At 40.2% G+C, this 16,623-nt stretch overlaps 1 protein-coding gene across 2 annotated transcripts in view; it reads right to left on the reverse strand.

Moving 5' to 3' along the window:
- The window catches only part of LOC115193687 (muscarinic acetylcholine receptor M3-like), a 130,468-nt gene that overhangs the window by 76,353 nt on the left and 37,492 nt on the right, over nucleotides 1-16,623 (reverse strand). The window contains exons 1-2 of one of the 2 annotated variants that reach the window (XM_029752595.1): nucleotides 11,174-11,223; nucleotides 3,529-3,658 (exon numbers count right to left, since the gene is read on the reverse strand). The gene's annotated coding sequence lies outside the window, so the exon portion shown is untranslated. Of the gene's footprint in view, nucleotides 1-3,528; nucleotides 3,659-11,173; nucleotides 11,224-16,623 lie in introns of those variants that run through there. The other variant, XM_029752593.1, reaches the window with a different exon arrangement.

Consider the following 16,623-nt stretch of genomic DNA (forward strand, 5'->3'; position numbering starts at 1 on the left):
AAGGGAAATGATAGCGCCACTATCTGTCTTTTTAAAAGGTCCCAGATTGAGTTATTCAGAACATAGCAGCTCCACTGACTAGGGGATTGACAGAATGTGTCTTCACCCACTTCTGTATACATGCCAGTTCCCTTATCCACGCCTCAAGACTGACATGGAATTCAGATCACTTTGCCTTGCCAGCTACTTCGTCTGGTGACAACAGCCCTGGGGCCTTTACAAGTAGCCAATTAAAAAGTAATCAAGGGTAGAGTCACACTGTGGGCTTCTGACTCCCTTACTCCTCTATACCCTTCATCTCTCATTGTCATGTTCTGCCATCCTCTACCCATTGTTCTTAATTAATGGCAGTCATGATATACAGATGTAGGATCTTAATTTGATCACCCTGTTGCAGAATAACTTTCATGCAATGCAGGACATTTAGAACGTTATAGTGTATTTGAGGTTTAAAACGTTTTCTGAAGTTTGTAATTTCCACATTAAAATTTCAGACTTGATTTTCCCATATGAAAAATGTATCAACCCTTACAAAAATGTTCATTAATTATAGCCCACATGATAATTCACATGTCTAGTTGTTGCAGGAAAATGTTTCCTGATGTAGCAAACTGGCTCAAATTCTACATCTATAGATCATGACAGAGTTCATAGATGCCCTGAAGGGAAGAGAGACAGGGACGCTTGGAATATAACAGTATGGCTAAATTTTAATTTGTGCCTCCATAAGAACTAATGCCACTTTAAGATTTTACCAAGAGGATGGCAACATTCCTTGAGGTGAGTACTATTGCAGTCTTGTCATGGATGAAAAAATAACCCTCCTGGTCTGCGAGGACTGATCATAATAAGTGTTCCTTTGAGGAGGATGGGATGTTTTTTAGGATATAAACAGACAATGCCTGCAATTTTAACAGTAACTCATAATGCAGTACACAGCAAAGCACTGAGTCCATAACAATCATAAAAAAATAGGTTTACAAAAATCTGTGTTCTGATCGACAGACATGTCTACAGCCTTGTGGCTTTGTTGTTCCCCAATAATCTGCCGTCACTCATCGTTGCATACTTAATTGGTGTATAAAAAATGATCACATTGGAAAACATCATTGAACCTAACGCTACTGTAGGCGGCATAGTAAATATTTAAAAGTTGCAAATGAATGCGGTTCAAGACTGCATCTGAATACCAAAAGCACACATGTACAGACCCGTGACCAACAACCCAGCAAAGAACACAACAGTTATAAAATAATCATGACTAGTTTATTCTGTTTGTATGAAAAACGACGGTATAAAACAGCTATAACAGATTCCAGAACCAGATCAAAACAAAGTCACCTAACCTAACCTTCATCATTTCTAATATGCAAGACCCATTTTAATGATGTCTCAGCGGTTCCAATTATTTCAACACTGAGTCCTCATATTAACCTTTCATACCTGTTTGTCCCCAACCTTACTATCGGGTATGAGACCCGGTTTCTACTGTTTACCACAGACTAAAATTAAGAATATAACATGGGTTGACATGAGATACTATATCCATACAGTATACCAAGCCGCTGAGTTACTGTATAAGTAACTTTCCGCAAGAGCTGTTAGTAACTGTCCAGTGAAAATCTAACGGTTAAACGTTAATATTCTGTTAACTCATACCCAAATAATATTGTTGACTCGTCCTATACTCGTATTTGTGGCCAAAGCATAAATTGCCGAAAAACACTTCAAAACCCCCACCCAAAACTTGTATCTCAAACAGACCGTTTCAAAAATGCTTGCTATTTCCTCATAGAATATGTTGTCATGTTGGCTCATTGGCTGAGCTGGCCAATTAGTGGTCAAAATGCATGAATATTTTTAATGACCAGTATATGTCCACACCATTCTGTTGTTGGGATATGCCCACACCATTCTAACACAGAAAAGCTGCTTTTTAACATTCTTGAAATACAATTTTTTGGAAGGAAAACTATTTCACTCATATTGTAATTAATTTTAGGTCATATTTCATAGAAATATGGAAACAGTTACTTTAATAGGAGACACCGCTGAGATCTAAACAATGAGTGGACCCCAGGCATAATTCTGGACAAGTAATTATATTCACAAAAATGAAATGACAAAAACCGTTTAATAACATCACTTGGTGAATATTGCTACCTCAGTTTCACAAACGGATGTTGACATAGTTCTATCGGATTTATAACCAGGCAGATTTGAGAGCCCATGTATAACCCAGCAGAGCTTGAAACAATTATTTTGGCCTGATGTAAGGCCTGTTCTATCGATCATGAAGTCAATCTTGTTTAGCGTACAGAACATTGCTTCGAATAGTCTATCTGGCCCTGCAGGCCTCTGTTGAAATACAATTGAAACTCATTTCTGCCAGTATGGATGGAAAAGTGTTCATATAAAACTGAATGGCCCTTCTCTTTTTCTTTTCATTGAACTGACAGACGTCCATCATTAATTTAGGCCACCATTTGAGTGGTTAGGTAAGCACAAAATATTTGGGAGTAGATTGCCAATGCCAATCAAGTCCGAATGATATTGTGTGGTAGGGATTTGCACTTATATCAACCCATAGCTCAGTATATTAACTACCAAATCTGAGCCAATGCATAATCATAAATAAACTATATCCGGAGGCTATTTTGAAGGAGACCAGTTGATTGAACAATGTTGAACATGAGTCACGCAACTAGCCTTTCTACGTAGTTTGCAATCCTTAAAAATCTGACTGTCACATGGTCTGGAATCTCTCCATTCTCCATTAATTGATTTCTGAGTGGAGCAAGTGAAAAGTACAATCACACTTACAGACATGTACAGCCCCTCCCCCCCACACACGCACACCCACAAGCATGAACACACATACACAAATGTTCACACACATGCATATTCACGCACAATCCCACATCGACCCAGTGTGAGAAACAATAAACAGTCCACATTAATGCATCTGATCACCGATCAATATCCATCACCACATGCCCCTTGTCTGACACACAGTAGGGGTGTGTATCTCCTTTGTCTGACACACTCACACACAACAGGGGGTCTGTATGTCATAAAGGCCTATTCTCCAGATGGAGGCAATCTCAAATTGATGATGTGTATTTTTAGTCATTCTACAAAAGGGAATGAAACGGTGGCCCCATCATTGAGACTGCCTCTTAATTAAGAAATAAAGATTTTTCCCAGGCATGTTTCTCACCCAGATGAAAACACAATTTCTACTGGGTCCAGCCAATCAATACTGCAAGTTTAAAGCAAGAGAAGTTTAGGCCCAGTCAGCTGACTGCCATTTCAGAGGGGGCCGGCAGAAAACAACGACAAAAACATTAAAAAGATTCTTGATTCAGCTAAAGACAGCTCTCCTCAGATGGGGCATAAAGACTTTCTACGATTACCATTATATACTGTAAGGTCTTTATGAGAAAGCAAGTAGACAGTGACAGGCAGGGGGAAGGAGCATGTGTCTCTAATCTGTCCACGGAGCTGTGAAGGATTGAGTTTACTCACCAAAAAGTTTGGGAAGGTGAAGTGGCTGGAAGTCACCTTTCAATGGAGTGCATTTCAGCGTCTATGACGTCCATTTCAGTATCTGTGCCGTCCACTTGTGAGTGCTTATCCTCCGACTGGGTCATGGTGTCTGGAGGGGAAGGGGGGGCAGGAGGGAGAGGGGGAGGAAAGCAGAAAGAGAGTGAGAGAGAGAGAGCGAGAGAGAGAGACAAAATTTAAGCCTGGATCAGTCCTTGTTGTAACTACTGTAACCCATTAACAATACACCTCATGAACTGAACAGAGAACCTTGGAATACTGTGTTGAAATACAATAACAAAAGTCCCTAAAAAAGGACTGGACCTACAGAAAAATGTCTTTCCGTCACCTTTAGAAGGCAAAAAAGTTCACACTCATCTTTGATGCCTTTCCGATATGTGCTGGAATTGATTTGCTGTTAAAGCTGAGATACAGGCTCAGTAGTGACTGTAGACTTAACACCATTCTCTGGGTCACTACGTAAATCAGCTCTCAGAAGACTCAATTCATCTGATTACATCACGCCTATCTGTATTTGTATTTATTATGGATCCCCATAAGCTGCTGCCAAGGAAGCAAAATTAAGGTAGTTATACAATTTTAAAAACATTACAATACATTCACAACAGATTTCACAACACATTAAGTGTGTGCCCTCAGGCCACAACTCTACTACCACATATCTACAACACAAAATCCATGTGTACATGTGTGTATAGTGCGTATGTTATCGTGTGTGTATAGTTATATTTTTATCCGTTTTTTTTAAATCTAATATTACTGCTTGCATGAGTTACTCGATGTGGAACAGAGCTCCATGTAGTCATGGCTCTATGTAGTAATGTGTGTCATAGTGTGTTTTGGACTGTGATGAGACCTCTGGTGGCATGTCTTGTGGGGTATGAATGGGTGTCCAAGCTGTGTGCTAGTAGTTCAAAAAGACAGCTTGGTACATTCAACATGTCAACACTTCTCGCAAATACAAGTAGTGAGACAGCACTTTGAGACAGCAGAGATTGACATGCAAATTATTAATGTTAGCTCTCTGAGTATATCCAAGGGCCAGCCGTGCTGCCCTGTTCTGAGCCAATTGCAATTTTCCTAAGTCCTACTTTGTGGCATCTGACCACACAACTGAACAGTAGTCCAGGTGTGGCAAAACTAGGGCCTGTAGGACCTGCCTTGTTGATACTGGTGATAAGGCAGAGAAGCGCTATATTATGGACAGACTTCTCCCCATCTTAGCTACTGTTGTATCAATATGTTTTGACCATGACAGTTTACAATCCAGGGTTACTCCAAGCAGTAATTTCCACATTATTCATTACAAGAGTTAGTTGAGGTTTAGGGTTTAGTGAATGATTTGTCCCAAATACAATGCTTTTAGCTTTTGAAATATTTAGGACTAACTTATTCCTTGCCACCCATTCTGAAACTAACTGCAGCTCTTTGATGAGTGTTGCAGTCATTTCAGTCACTGTAGTAGCTGACGTGTATAGTGTTGAGTCATCTGCATACATAGACACACCGGGTTTACTCAAAGCATGTCGTTAGTAAAGATTGAAAAAAGTACGGGGCCTAGACAGCCACCCTGGGGAATTCCTGCTTCTACCTGGATTATGTTGGAGAGGCTTCCATTAAAGAACACCCTCTGTGTTCTGTTAGACAGGTCACTCTTTATCCACAGTATAGCAGGGGGTGTATGACACATATATGTGTATAGCACATATACGTTTTTCCAGCAGCAGACTATGATCGCTAATGTCAAAAGCCGCACTGAAGTCTAACAAAACAGCCCCCACAATCTTTTTATCATTAATTTCTTTCAGCCAATAATCAGTCATTTGTGTAAGTGCTTGTTGAATATACTTCACTATAAGCGTGCTGAAAGTCTGTTGTCAATTTGTTTACTGTAAAATAGAATTGTATCTGGTCAAAAATGTGTATCTGGTCAATTTTTTCCAAAAGTTTACTAAGGGTTAGTAACAGGCTGATTGGTTTGCTATTTGAGCCCCTAAAGGGGGCTTTAATATTCTTCGGTAGCGGAATGACTTTTGCTTCCCTCAAGGCCTGAGGGCACGCACTTTCTAGTAGCCTTAAATTGAAGATATGGCAAATAGGAGTGGCAATATCGTCTGCTATTATCCTCAGTAATTTTCCATCCAAGTTGGCTTGTCGTTGTTGACAGACAACAATAATTTTTTCACCTCTTCCACACTCACGTTACGGAATTCAAAATTACAATGATTGTTTTTCATAATTTGGTCAGATATACTTCGATGTGTAGTGTCAGCGTTTGTTGCTGGCATGTCATGCCTAAATTTGCTAATCTTGCCAATTAAAAATAATTAAAGTAGTTGGCAATATCATCTGATTCAATGAATGATGGAGCTGAGTTTGCCTTTTTGCCCAAAATTTCATTTAAGGTGCTCCAAAGGCTTTGGAATAAGCAAGTTCATAAATTTGTCAAGTGCAGCGTCTGGTTGCTCCTCATTACACACCACAGACCTGCAAACATGATTTACATCATCAACATAAGAATCACTACAAAAAAAAACGTTTGTATGACCTCTTATACACTATATTAGGCCCAGCCTTTGGAACTTTGGTTTTCCTAGATATGGCTACTATATTGTGATCACTACATCCAATGGATTTGGATACTGCTTTAAAGCAAATTTCTGCCGCATTAGTAAAGATGTGATCAATACATGTTGATGATTTAATTCCTGTGCTGTTTGTAACTACCCTGGTAGGTTGACTGATTACCTGAACCAGGTTGCAGGCACTGGTTACAGAAAATATACCTCTCTGTTAATATCACATACATTGTCAAGAATTTCACACATATTATTCAGATACAGACTGTTAGCACTTGGTGGTTTATAGCAGCTTCCCACAAGAATGGATTTAGGTGAGGCAGATGACCTAGCCATATCCCTTCAACAGTATTTAACATGAGATTCTCTCTAACATTTGCAGAAATGTGGTTTTTAATATAGATCACAACACTGCCCCATTGGCATTTCTGTCTTTTCTGTAGATGTTATTACCATGTATTGCTACCACTGTATCAGAGATAGTCCGAATTTGAATATCATCTCTTACTAGCAAGTTATTGACTCATGAACCTTGTTTCTTAGGCTACAAATGTCAACGTGGGCTATTTTTAGCACTTTTCTGGGATGCTTGATTGTTGTTATTGCTTTACTGGGAAGCTTAGCAGAAGTAGACATGCTCATGTTATTTATGTTAGTGCAGGGTGAGCTGCACACAGTGGACTTCCTACTAGGACACACCGCCTGAGTGCTAACAGTATAACTCTGGTTTATAGGCACATGATTACTGTATACAATAGCAGTGGGGTCAGCAGAGACATTCAGGGCATTTAGAGGGACATAAATTAGGTTACTTACATTGTGTCTTCCAACACCCCTGGGATAATGTACATGTGTTGAAGCATTATGACAACTGATCGACACAATGGTAGGGATTAACTGAGCTGGGCTTAAGGCCATTATATAAGTCATTGTCTCAACGCAGGCTTATAACGCTGTGAAAGGATCCAGGAACCCAAATGATTTGGGTGGATACCATCGTAATTATAAAACAAGCTTTGTCTCCAGAAGGTAGCAAAATTGTCAATAAATGTTATACCCACAGAGCTGTAGTAGTCTCGTAGCCAGTTATGGAGGGCTAAAAGTCTGCTGAAATGTTCAATGCCATGATTTAGGGAGGGTAGAGGGCCAGATATTATGGGGTGTTTATTGGTGTCAAGCAGTGACCCAATCAGTTCTTTAAAATCCATCTTGAGCTGTTCTGAGCTGCCCTTCATAATGTAATTGAATCCCACATGAACTATGATAGACTCAATTTCCTGATGCTGGTTTAAAATGTTTGGAAGCAGCTTATTGATGTCCTGTACTTGTGATCCTGGATAGCGCAAAGTTTTTGCTCCATGGACTGAGACATTTCTCGTCATTGAACTGCCAAACACAACGGCAGGAGAAGAGAACGGAGAAATCCGCACATTTCTACCCCTCACACAATTCGTTGAACCTTTCATGGGTCCACGAGAAGCTCACTTGAAATGGCTTCCATTGCCCACTGGGTTGCATATGTCAAACAGACTCTTTCAGTCTCTTCATAGACCTACTGTCACTGACTCCCGTGCACCAGTTCCGGAGGTCTACGTTACTGGACCCTAGGCATCCCTGAATTCTCATTACACACACCTGATTCCAATTCCCCTGATTAGTAATTGTATATATGTGCCCTCTGTTCACCATTATCTTGTTGGTTATTGTACCCATGTCAGCTGGTCTGTGAGTACCTGTGCTTTGTGTTTTCAGCTTTCGTGCTGCGTGTATTGTGCCCTTGTTATTACGGGTCTCGTTCTGTGTATTGTTGTGCATTTTTATTACGGATCTCGCACCGTGTAGTGTATTGCGGGTCTCGTCCAGTGTATTTATTAGAGGTTTTATCTCGCTCATTCTGTTTGGGTTACATCCCTGTGTTTTTGTATACGTGTTTGTTTTGGGCTTCGTCCCCGTGCCTTTGGGCTTCGTCCGCCCCTATTACGAATTCCTGCGCCTGTCTTCAATCATTTATACAACGTGACACCTACTGATACTTGCTCTGCATTGCTTGATATGCAAACAAAGGAGAATTTATGACATCTGATTAAATAAGTCTTCTAGTTAAGAGAAAATATGAAGCCCCTATCAACCCATAAAAAAATAGCACTGGTCATGAATGGGTTCCAAGACTAAAACATCTTTGCTAAAGAAAGGGTCTGTTGCAGGAGACTCTCAATAAGAATGGGCCAATGACAAGCTGGATGGGACCTTATTAGAAGCAGATAGGATTTCTATACAGGTAGCTGACTACAGGATTATAGTAACAGTACTATAGCAGATGTAAAATAATTAATTTCCTGTGCTGATTGTATTGGAAGGTCCTTTCATCGCATGTTGCACTTGAACGGTGGGCTAGATCAATAGATCAATATTGCTGCATATTAGTGATAATAAAACGGAATAGCTTCTGTATTGACAAACATCATCATCAACACAAATTCTGTATGTAGCTAAATATTTTCCACTTACTTTGTAACCTTTAATTGGTTGTCTATTGACATACTGACCAATTCTCATTCTCCCTAAAAACAGTCCTTTTACAGTTAGTGCATTCCAACAAGACATGGTATTTCATTTTAAGATCAGTGACCTCACTTAGCTAATTATAGGCAGCTTTTGGCTGAGTATTCAAAGACATTCATATGATTGCCATAAAAAGGATATGGAGTTAAAATGAGACAATGAACATGTTCCCAGCTTCCTTCCTTAATCTGAAGAGAAAGGCTAATGTGACTCTTAATATGCGTGAAGCATGAATAGGATGACTTTTCCTCCATAATGAGAAACGGAAATCATCTGACATGAGACTTGCTAACACAATAGGCCATTGCTAATCTAAGTGTGCATGTGTGTGTGAGGTGTGTGCATGTGTTTGTGTGTGCGTGCCTGTGAGTGTGTGTGAGTGTGTGTGTGTGTGTGTGTGTGTGTGTGTGTGTGTGTGTGTGTGTGCGTGTGTGGGTGGGTGAATTCACGTCATAATAAGGTCATAATAAGGTTATAAGAATAACTTATTTAAGTTTAAGTATTCATAATTGGTCAGAATTGTCATCGAAAGGGTTCTCAGGGGTATATTGGAGATTAACATGAAATAAACTAAATGGGACATGTCCATAGTCCTCTTGACATTATCTCATTAGTTTCATTCATTATTTTCATAACATATATAACACACAGCTACCCTTGCTCAAAATCTTAGCTACAGTGGCTGTCTGTCTGTGCCCTAGCCAAACGGCCTGTCGAATTCAGTTGACAGTTCGGGGGAGCGTAACATCTACAGGACACAACCTTGGTTTTAATTAAGCTTCAGCGAGCCCATATTCGTCTCTCTCAGCACACAGCTAGAGAATTCACAAGCTGGGTTGTATTTATGTAAGCTCAGGCATTCCTTTTTTAAAGAGTAGTCTTATCTTTCCCAACTAGGGTATAACTTCAATCTGCTCTGCACATATACTGGCTGATACCACGTTGATAACCCATTTCACTGACTGTTTGTTTTCATCTTACCCTGGAGGGAGAAAAACTGTATGGAACCACATGTTTTGGGACCTACCATTTTCAGTGTGAAACAATGGGCTCACAGTGATTTAAAGTGGAACTGACAGCATTTTAGCAACATTAAATCTTATAAAAATATTTTCATATTCAATCGAGTACAAGCGAGCACCTAGATATGCTAATTTTCACATTTTCAGAAATTCATAGAATGTTTGGGAATGACGTATAGCAAGGCATTTCTGAAAACTCAATAGCAATATAGAGTGGGAAACGGCCGTGCATTTGGACAATTAATTAATAGACATTGCAGTAAATAAAACCGAATAAAAACATCTGTCCTGTCCAGGACTGGTGTCTACGCAGACCGGTGCGCCATAGCCAATCAGAGCTACAGTAGGCCTATATGCAAACAAGCCATTTCCCACATGGGCCTGCAATAATTAACTTTGAACTGCACTGTGTGTTAACATGCGGTAGAAAAATTCCACAAAATTCACCTGAATGGATTTCTGCAAATACGCAAATACCACAGTCCTCTGACATTTTGGAACTTCACAATCCAATTGATCAAACAACCATAAAAAGGTAATCTCTCTCTCCCTCAGTTGTCTATGCACATCAACAACAACAAGATCAACAACTAACGCTAGCCAGAGTGAGATGAGCTAAAATCTAATGATGGAAAATGAGATAAAACCTCTAACTTTTTCAGCTAGTTGGCCTTCAAATTTGCACTGACGATGGGGAATAGTAGCCTGCTCGTCCTTCTGCAGTTTGCCTGCCAAATTGTGCCAATGCATGCTCGTCCCAAACCAACTTTTGACAACTGAATGGGAACTTGCCTGCCTGCCCATTTGATCGATGCATTTGATACATTTGATTGACAACTAAGATATGTTACCTGTGGATAACAATCATTCAAGTTCAGCATAGCTAGCTAACTAGCAAAGCGATTCACATTTATTACTAGCTAACTAAATGACCCCTGCAGCATCTCTAGCTGTAGCCAAAGAAAAACGATATGAGGGGAAAAAATCGGTCAGCAGTTAGTTAGCTAACGTTAGGCTCCGTGTTTTTAGCTTGCTAAATAAATAGCTAGTTACATCAACAGATACGCTAGCCCAGGGGTGTCAAACTCAATCAGTGTACGGGCCAAACTGAAAAACAATGAATTCACCGGGCCAGACATAGCTTATTTATTTATTTTTTTACATGCAACTGCTACCCAAACGTGCCATTTTTTTAATTTATTTTTTAAATATGACCCTTTATAATGTCCACTTACAGTACGTACATATATAGCATTTTAACGTATTAAAACAAAAAAGAGCTAAATAATACCTGTCCAGCCTTTGCTGCTCTGCGTGCAGATGTGCATAATATTCTGTAACCCTAATCACAAAGTATTTAATAACTCCAAATAACTAAAACTTAGCTACATGGCTGCAATTTCATAAAGTAGATGACTCAACTGTTGACTCCTTTATACTCACTTGTGTGTCCTATTCGACCCGCAGGTCTTGTGTTTGACACGTGCGCTAGCCTATTAGCCACGTTATGACTGACTTGTGATCATTGCCCTTGCTAATTTGATTGTATTGACATTTCCAGCCTTAGTTACAGTTGTCCGTTTTTGTTCAAAATATTGAGTCATTGAAACTGAAACAGTGCAACCTGAATGGGTGCAGGAAGCCAACAATGTACCAGGCCAGCGGTGATTTACAACCTGATAGCAATATTTTTTGGGACTACCAAGAAATGTATTGGTAAATTATATGAATCATGCATTGAACTGCATCCATCTATTTCCTTACTGTACATCATGGAATTTTGCGTCAAATAGAACCTATTTTTAAAACCTCTTATAAATTTGGTTTTGAAGCAGAAACTGAGAATTTGATATTTTTGACTGATATTGTGATTGTCTGTTTGTTCATATCTGCAAAGTAGTTAAAACGCTGACCGTTCCACTTTAAGACGTCTGAGGTCCAATGCGACATCATAAAAAAGGGCCTCAAACCTGAAACCTTGCCTCATGACAACAACAAGGGCACACATGGTATTGGATATCTTTTAACTAAAAGCTTTTAAGACACGATAACACCCACATTTTACATATGTGTTAAACCACCTACAACGATGCTTACTTGATTCGTTGATAGGTAATAACCAGGGTAAGTCAGGGCTTAGTGCATGTCTAATAAATACCTCAGTATGATTAAGTGATGGCGTACTGAGGTGTATATTCTGTCCAGCTGTGCTACCGCATAGAGGAATGAAGACCCCTGTTTCCAGAGAAACTCATGGTCATCTCTATAGTCATGACACGGACTGCCTAGAACTCAGTGGGATAAAACCCATCTGTTTGCACAGATAAGACCTACTTAGCATGCCACAGACCCTTCTGTGTCCTGTAAGGGAATTTAGAATCAGTTACAATCCAATTATGTTTGATCACTCATCTTGAATGATTGTGTGAATTGAATCACTTTCTCTAATCCAAATTACATAACTGTCAGTCTCACTGACCAAAAGCTATTCTACTCTATAATAGGGTTCCCCAACTGGCAGCCCACAAGCAATTGTATTATTATTATTAAAAGACATAAAGACTAAAACCACCAGCCAATCAGCTCCAAGGGATTTTAATTTTGGAAATCTGTTCCAAAGTATTCCCAAGCATAATAGAGAGACATTGTATATGTGATCGTATACAATGTAAGCAAGCTTTGAAATTATTGTTTTAGTCAAATATTATCTTTGTTTTGGGCTTATTGCAGTCAATTTGCAGACTACAAATGATCCGCTCAAGAAAAAATCAGCCCGCGGCTGAATCTAGTAGACGATCCCTACTCTATCAGGAGTGGGGAAAGTCGCGAGGTTAGGTGGACAATTGGAAGATGAGTTAAGTCACATCTCTGAAAATAACATGTTATAATGTAGGCTACAGTACATCCTATGAGTTAATGTTTTCATCACTTAGATGTTTATTCCATGAGTAATGTTCCCCACACAGGGATACAACAGCCATACGGAAAACCCATATACAACACTCGGCCATGTGTAGCATCCCACATCAGTCTCCTCTTCTGTTTACTTCAAGGAGCGACTATATAAACCTCATGACAGAAAAAGTGGTGCCAGCGGTCTTAAAGTCACAGCCATGTTTCATAATGTAACATAAACACAACAGACATGAATTTAAAACTATCCATCCACTTATAAGCCTGTCTCTGCATTGTGTGGGCTAGAGTCAGAGAGCTTTTATCAATGGCTTTGTGACAGCAAATAAGCACTATGATATTGACCAGGCCACCCTTACTGTTTGGCATGCAGTTTAATTAGACTGTTTTTAACTGAGAAGGGAATATCAATGTGGGACATTTGAACCTGTGTCAGTCAAGTCCCACCCTCTGCTGAAATTGTACTGGGCTTCCATTGAAATGCAGGTGCAATGGTTCTCCAGCTGACATGAGACATATCAGGATCATTTTCCAAGGCAGATAGGCTCCTTCTTTCCTTAGCCACAGAGACATACTGAGTCCTGGCATATTAATGAATGATAAAAATGAATGGTGTTACTGAAATATAACATTTGTAGTGAAAATCCAGTAATTGATGTTGCTGTCAGTCCATGTTAATAAGCTTGATTTACTCTCTGATGTCCTCATGATGAACTTCATAAACAAAATGAATAATCAGAACTCTAACAAAATCCTATTTACCCCTTAATTGGGAGCATGCTAATATCTGAGTGAATACCTTTAATAATCTAATATCAATATAATCCTTGAAAGTGTTACTTTACATAATCCTTCCAAGAGAGCTAAGGAGATAGATACTTTGAGTGTTAGCCAAAGTGAGGCATACATCTTTATTCTGTTTTTTAAAGCTCTTTATCCTGAGGAAGGTCAAACAAACCCACTGTCTCCACTGTCACAGTCAATTTAGGGGCAAATGTTGAATGTTAAAAGAAAATTAGCCTATCCTTAGGGATTACTTGGAGGCTATTTGAAGGAAGGATAGCAGTGCAGGTTCCACAGATGGACAGGGATATGTTCTCAAAGCCTAGCACTGTACATAAACATTTACAATACAAAATGCAATCAGTTAGGAGCACTTCTCGGTTGATGCACTGAAGGATCTGAAAGTGCTTGGTTAGAGGGCACGATGGAGAGCTCCTACACTTACAACTTCCCACTGGGCACAGACATCAATTCAATGTCTATTCCACTTTGGTTCAACAAAATGTTATTTAAATTATGTGGAAACAACATTGATTCAACCAGTGTGTGCCCAGTGGGTTATTCCTCATGGATTGGATGTCAAACGTTAACTGCATTTACAAATCTTTACAGAGGATTTATTTACAGATGAGTTCTACTGGGTGTTCCAAAGGTGAAATCCTCCCTTCTGGCTAAGGCAGTAACTGTGGAGTGGGCTTAAAGCATGTTCGTAGGTGTGTTTATTGACCTTGCCCTGTATGAAACTGACACTAAAGGAATAATTGACAGTGTATAAAAGTCAAGTATCATAGTGGTATAAACTGCCAGGAGGCGGATATGACAGCCAGCAATAGTCACAAGCCACTGAGATAAAAATGCAACCATCACATCAGACTTCACGACTTCCACCTTCACATCATCTGAGGGAAGAGGTTGCCTAACGACTCACTCTGAACTTCATTCCGCTGCTCTTTCGATCGCTACATACATTTGGTCTCAAACTGAAAGACTAAAAGTCGTTTGTGTGACTTCAAAATAAGGGGGCATTGTTTGTACAAAAACAAATTCATCAGCGATTGGATCATCTTTAACAAATATAAACAATCAGAGTATCAAAGTTGATAACGTCATCGTGTAGGCCGGCTCTGGCCCAACCCATCGGTTTCAGGGACCAATCGGAACATATAGAATGTTTTCGCATTCTAGAAATTGTAGTGGAATGAGGCAAATCCAGCATCATGGTGGAGAAGGAACGTCAGTTGGCCGGAGAGATGTGGATGGGTAGCCAGGCAAGGGAAGAATGGGAAATAACTCATAAGCATAATGCTGAAGTTACACACGCTCCTAATGTTTATCTGGCTGGCCTCACTCAGCTCAGGTCAATAGATTACAATTTATCTCCTTGGCAGGGAATGAAAGCTAAGTATAAATCTTGGTATTGGTCCTGCAGTCCCAAAATACTCCACTTTAATTCAGAAAATGGAGAAAGAGACAGAGTGAGACAGATTGTGGGGGATATGATTTTTCAATTCAAAAACCAACCGGAACCTTTTCTCATTACACTTTTAATATAGAACTGTGGGACTGGGCTGTAAAATGAAGAACTTGAATGTGGTTGCTGCCTAGCCAAGATCCTTAGTATGACAGTGCTGACCATTGGAGGATAGACTTAGCATCCCATAACAAGACAACTAGGCATTATTCCTTTACAATAATAAATGACCTACACTATCCCTTATAGTGATATGACTGTTGTGTTGTTTATGGTGAAAATTCCATTAAAAACATTCTGATACAGATTATTTTGTGTTTCTTTCCCTTACAATCAAAACATAGTATGCATTTTTTTTAATATTTAGGGCCAAATGTGAGCAAATTCAAAAATTGTGATTAATCACAATGAACTCATGCCATTAACTCGATTAATTATTTTATTTGTTTGACAGGCCTAATCTCAACCACTATACAAATTCTAATGAGGAAGGTCCATAGGCAGAACGTTTGTAAAGAATTAGCCTGGCTGGCACAACCCACGTGACTAGTGACTACACAGTGAGGAAGAGCTGTGACTCACTGGTCTGGACAGGAGGCTGTGTAAAATTAGATATTCAATCAGAATTTGACCAAATGTTTTGATTGGTCTTCTTATGCACGCTATTTGCATGCGCAATGCCCCTCACGCTTCCTCGTCAATTTCCTACGCCCCCCCACCAGAGATAGGTAAACAAGCCGGTAGCTAAAGTTAGGCTGGCTGGGGGGAGAAAAACTCTATGATCGAGCTTTCAGAAAAGGAGATAGACAGATGACACTGCCACATAGTAACGACCGACCATTTAGTTTTTTTTACCATTTTGATCATTTGTGCGAGGGATGTAATAGCAGTCTTGCCAACAGGCTTTGGGAAAAGCCTAATTTTCCAACTAGCTAGTTCTAGTCTTCAAGAAGCTAGGAAAAGAGACTCAATTCTGACTGTCGTGTCACCGCTAAAGGCTGTGCTGGACGAAGGGACCAAATCCTCAAGGCAACAGCCACAGGTTTTAGAGCAGTGGTTGTGGAAGAAGACAAGAATGCTATATGGGTGAGTGCATGTGACCTTGTCTTCGAAAGTCCGGAGAGCTGGCAGTGGCTCGGGTGGTTGTTGTCCTTGATTATCTTTTTGGCCTTCCTGTGACATCGGGTGATGTAGGTGTCCTGGAGGGCAGGTAGTTTGCCCCCAGACCGCACTACCCTCTGGAGAGCCTTACGGTTGTGGGTGGGGATACAGGCGGTGATACAGCCCAACAGGATGCTCTCGATTGTGCATCTGTAAAAGTTTGTGAGTGTTTTCGGTGACAAGCCACATTTCTTCAGCCTCCTGAGGTTGAAGAGGCGCTGTTGCGGCCTTCTTCACCACGCTCTCTGTGTGGGTGGACCATTTCAGTTTGTCCGTGATGTGTACGCCGAGGAACTTAAAACTTTCCACCTTCTCCACTACTGTCCCGTTGATGTGGCTGGGGGGGTGCTCCCTCTGCTGTTTCCTGAAGTCCACAATCATCTCCTTTGTTTTGTTGACGTTGAGAGTGAGGTTATTTTCCTGACACCACACTCCGAGGGCCCTCACCTCCTCCCTGTAGGCCGTCTCATCGTTGTTGGTAATCAAGCCTACCACTGTAGTGTTGCCTGCTAACTTGATGATTGAGTTGGAGGCGTGCATGGCCACGCAGTCATGGGTGAACAGG

This window comes from Salmo trutta, chromosome 5 (assembly GCF_901001165.1).
Source record: "Salmo trutta chromosome 5, fSalTru1.1, whole genome shotgun sequence".
NCBI lineage: Eukaryota > Metazoa > Chordata > Actinopteri > Salmoniformes > Salmonidae > Salmo > Salmo trutta.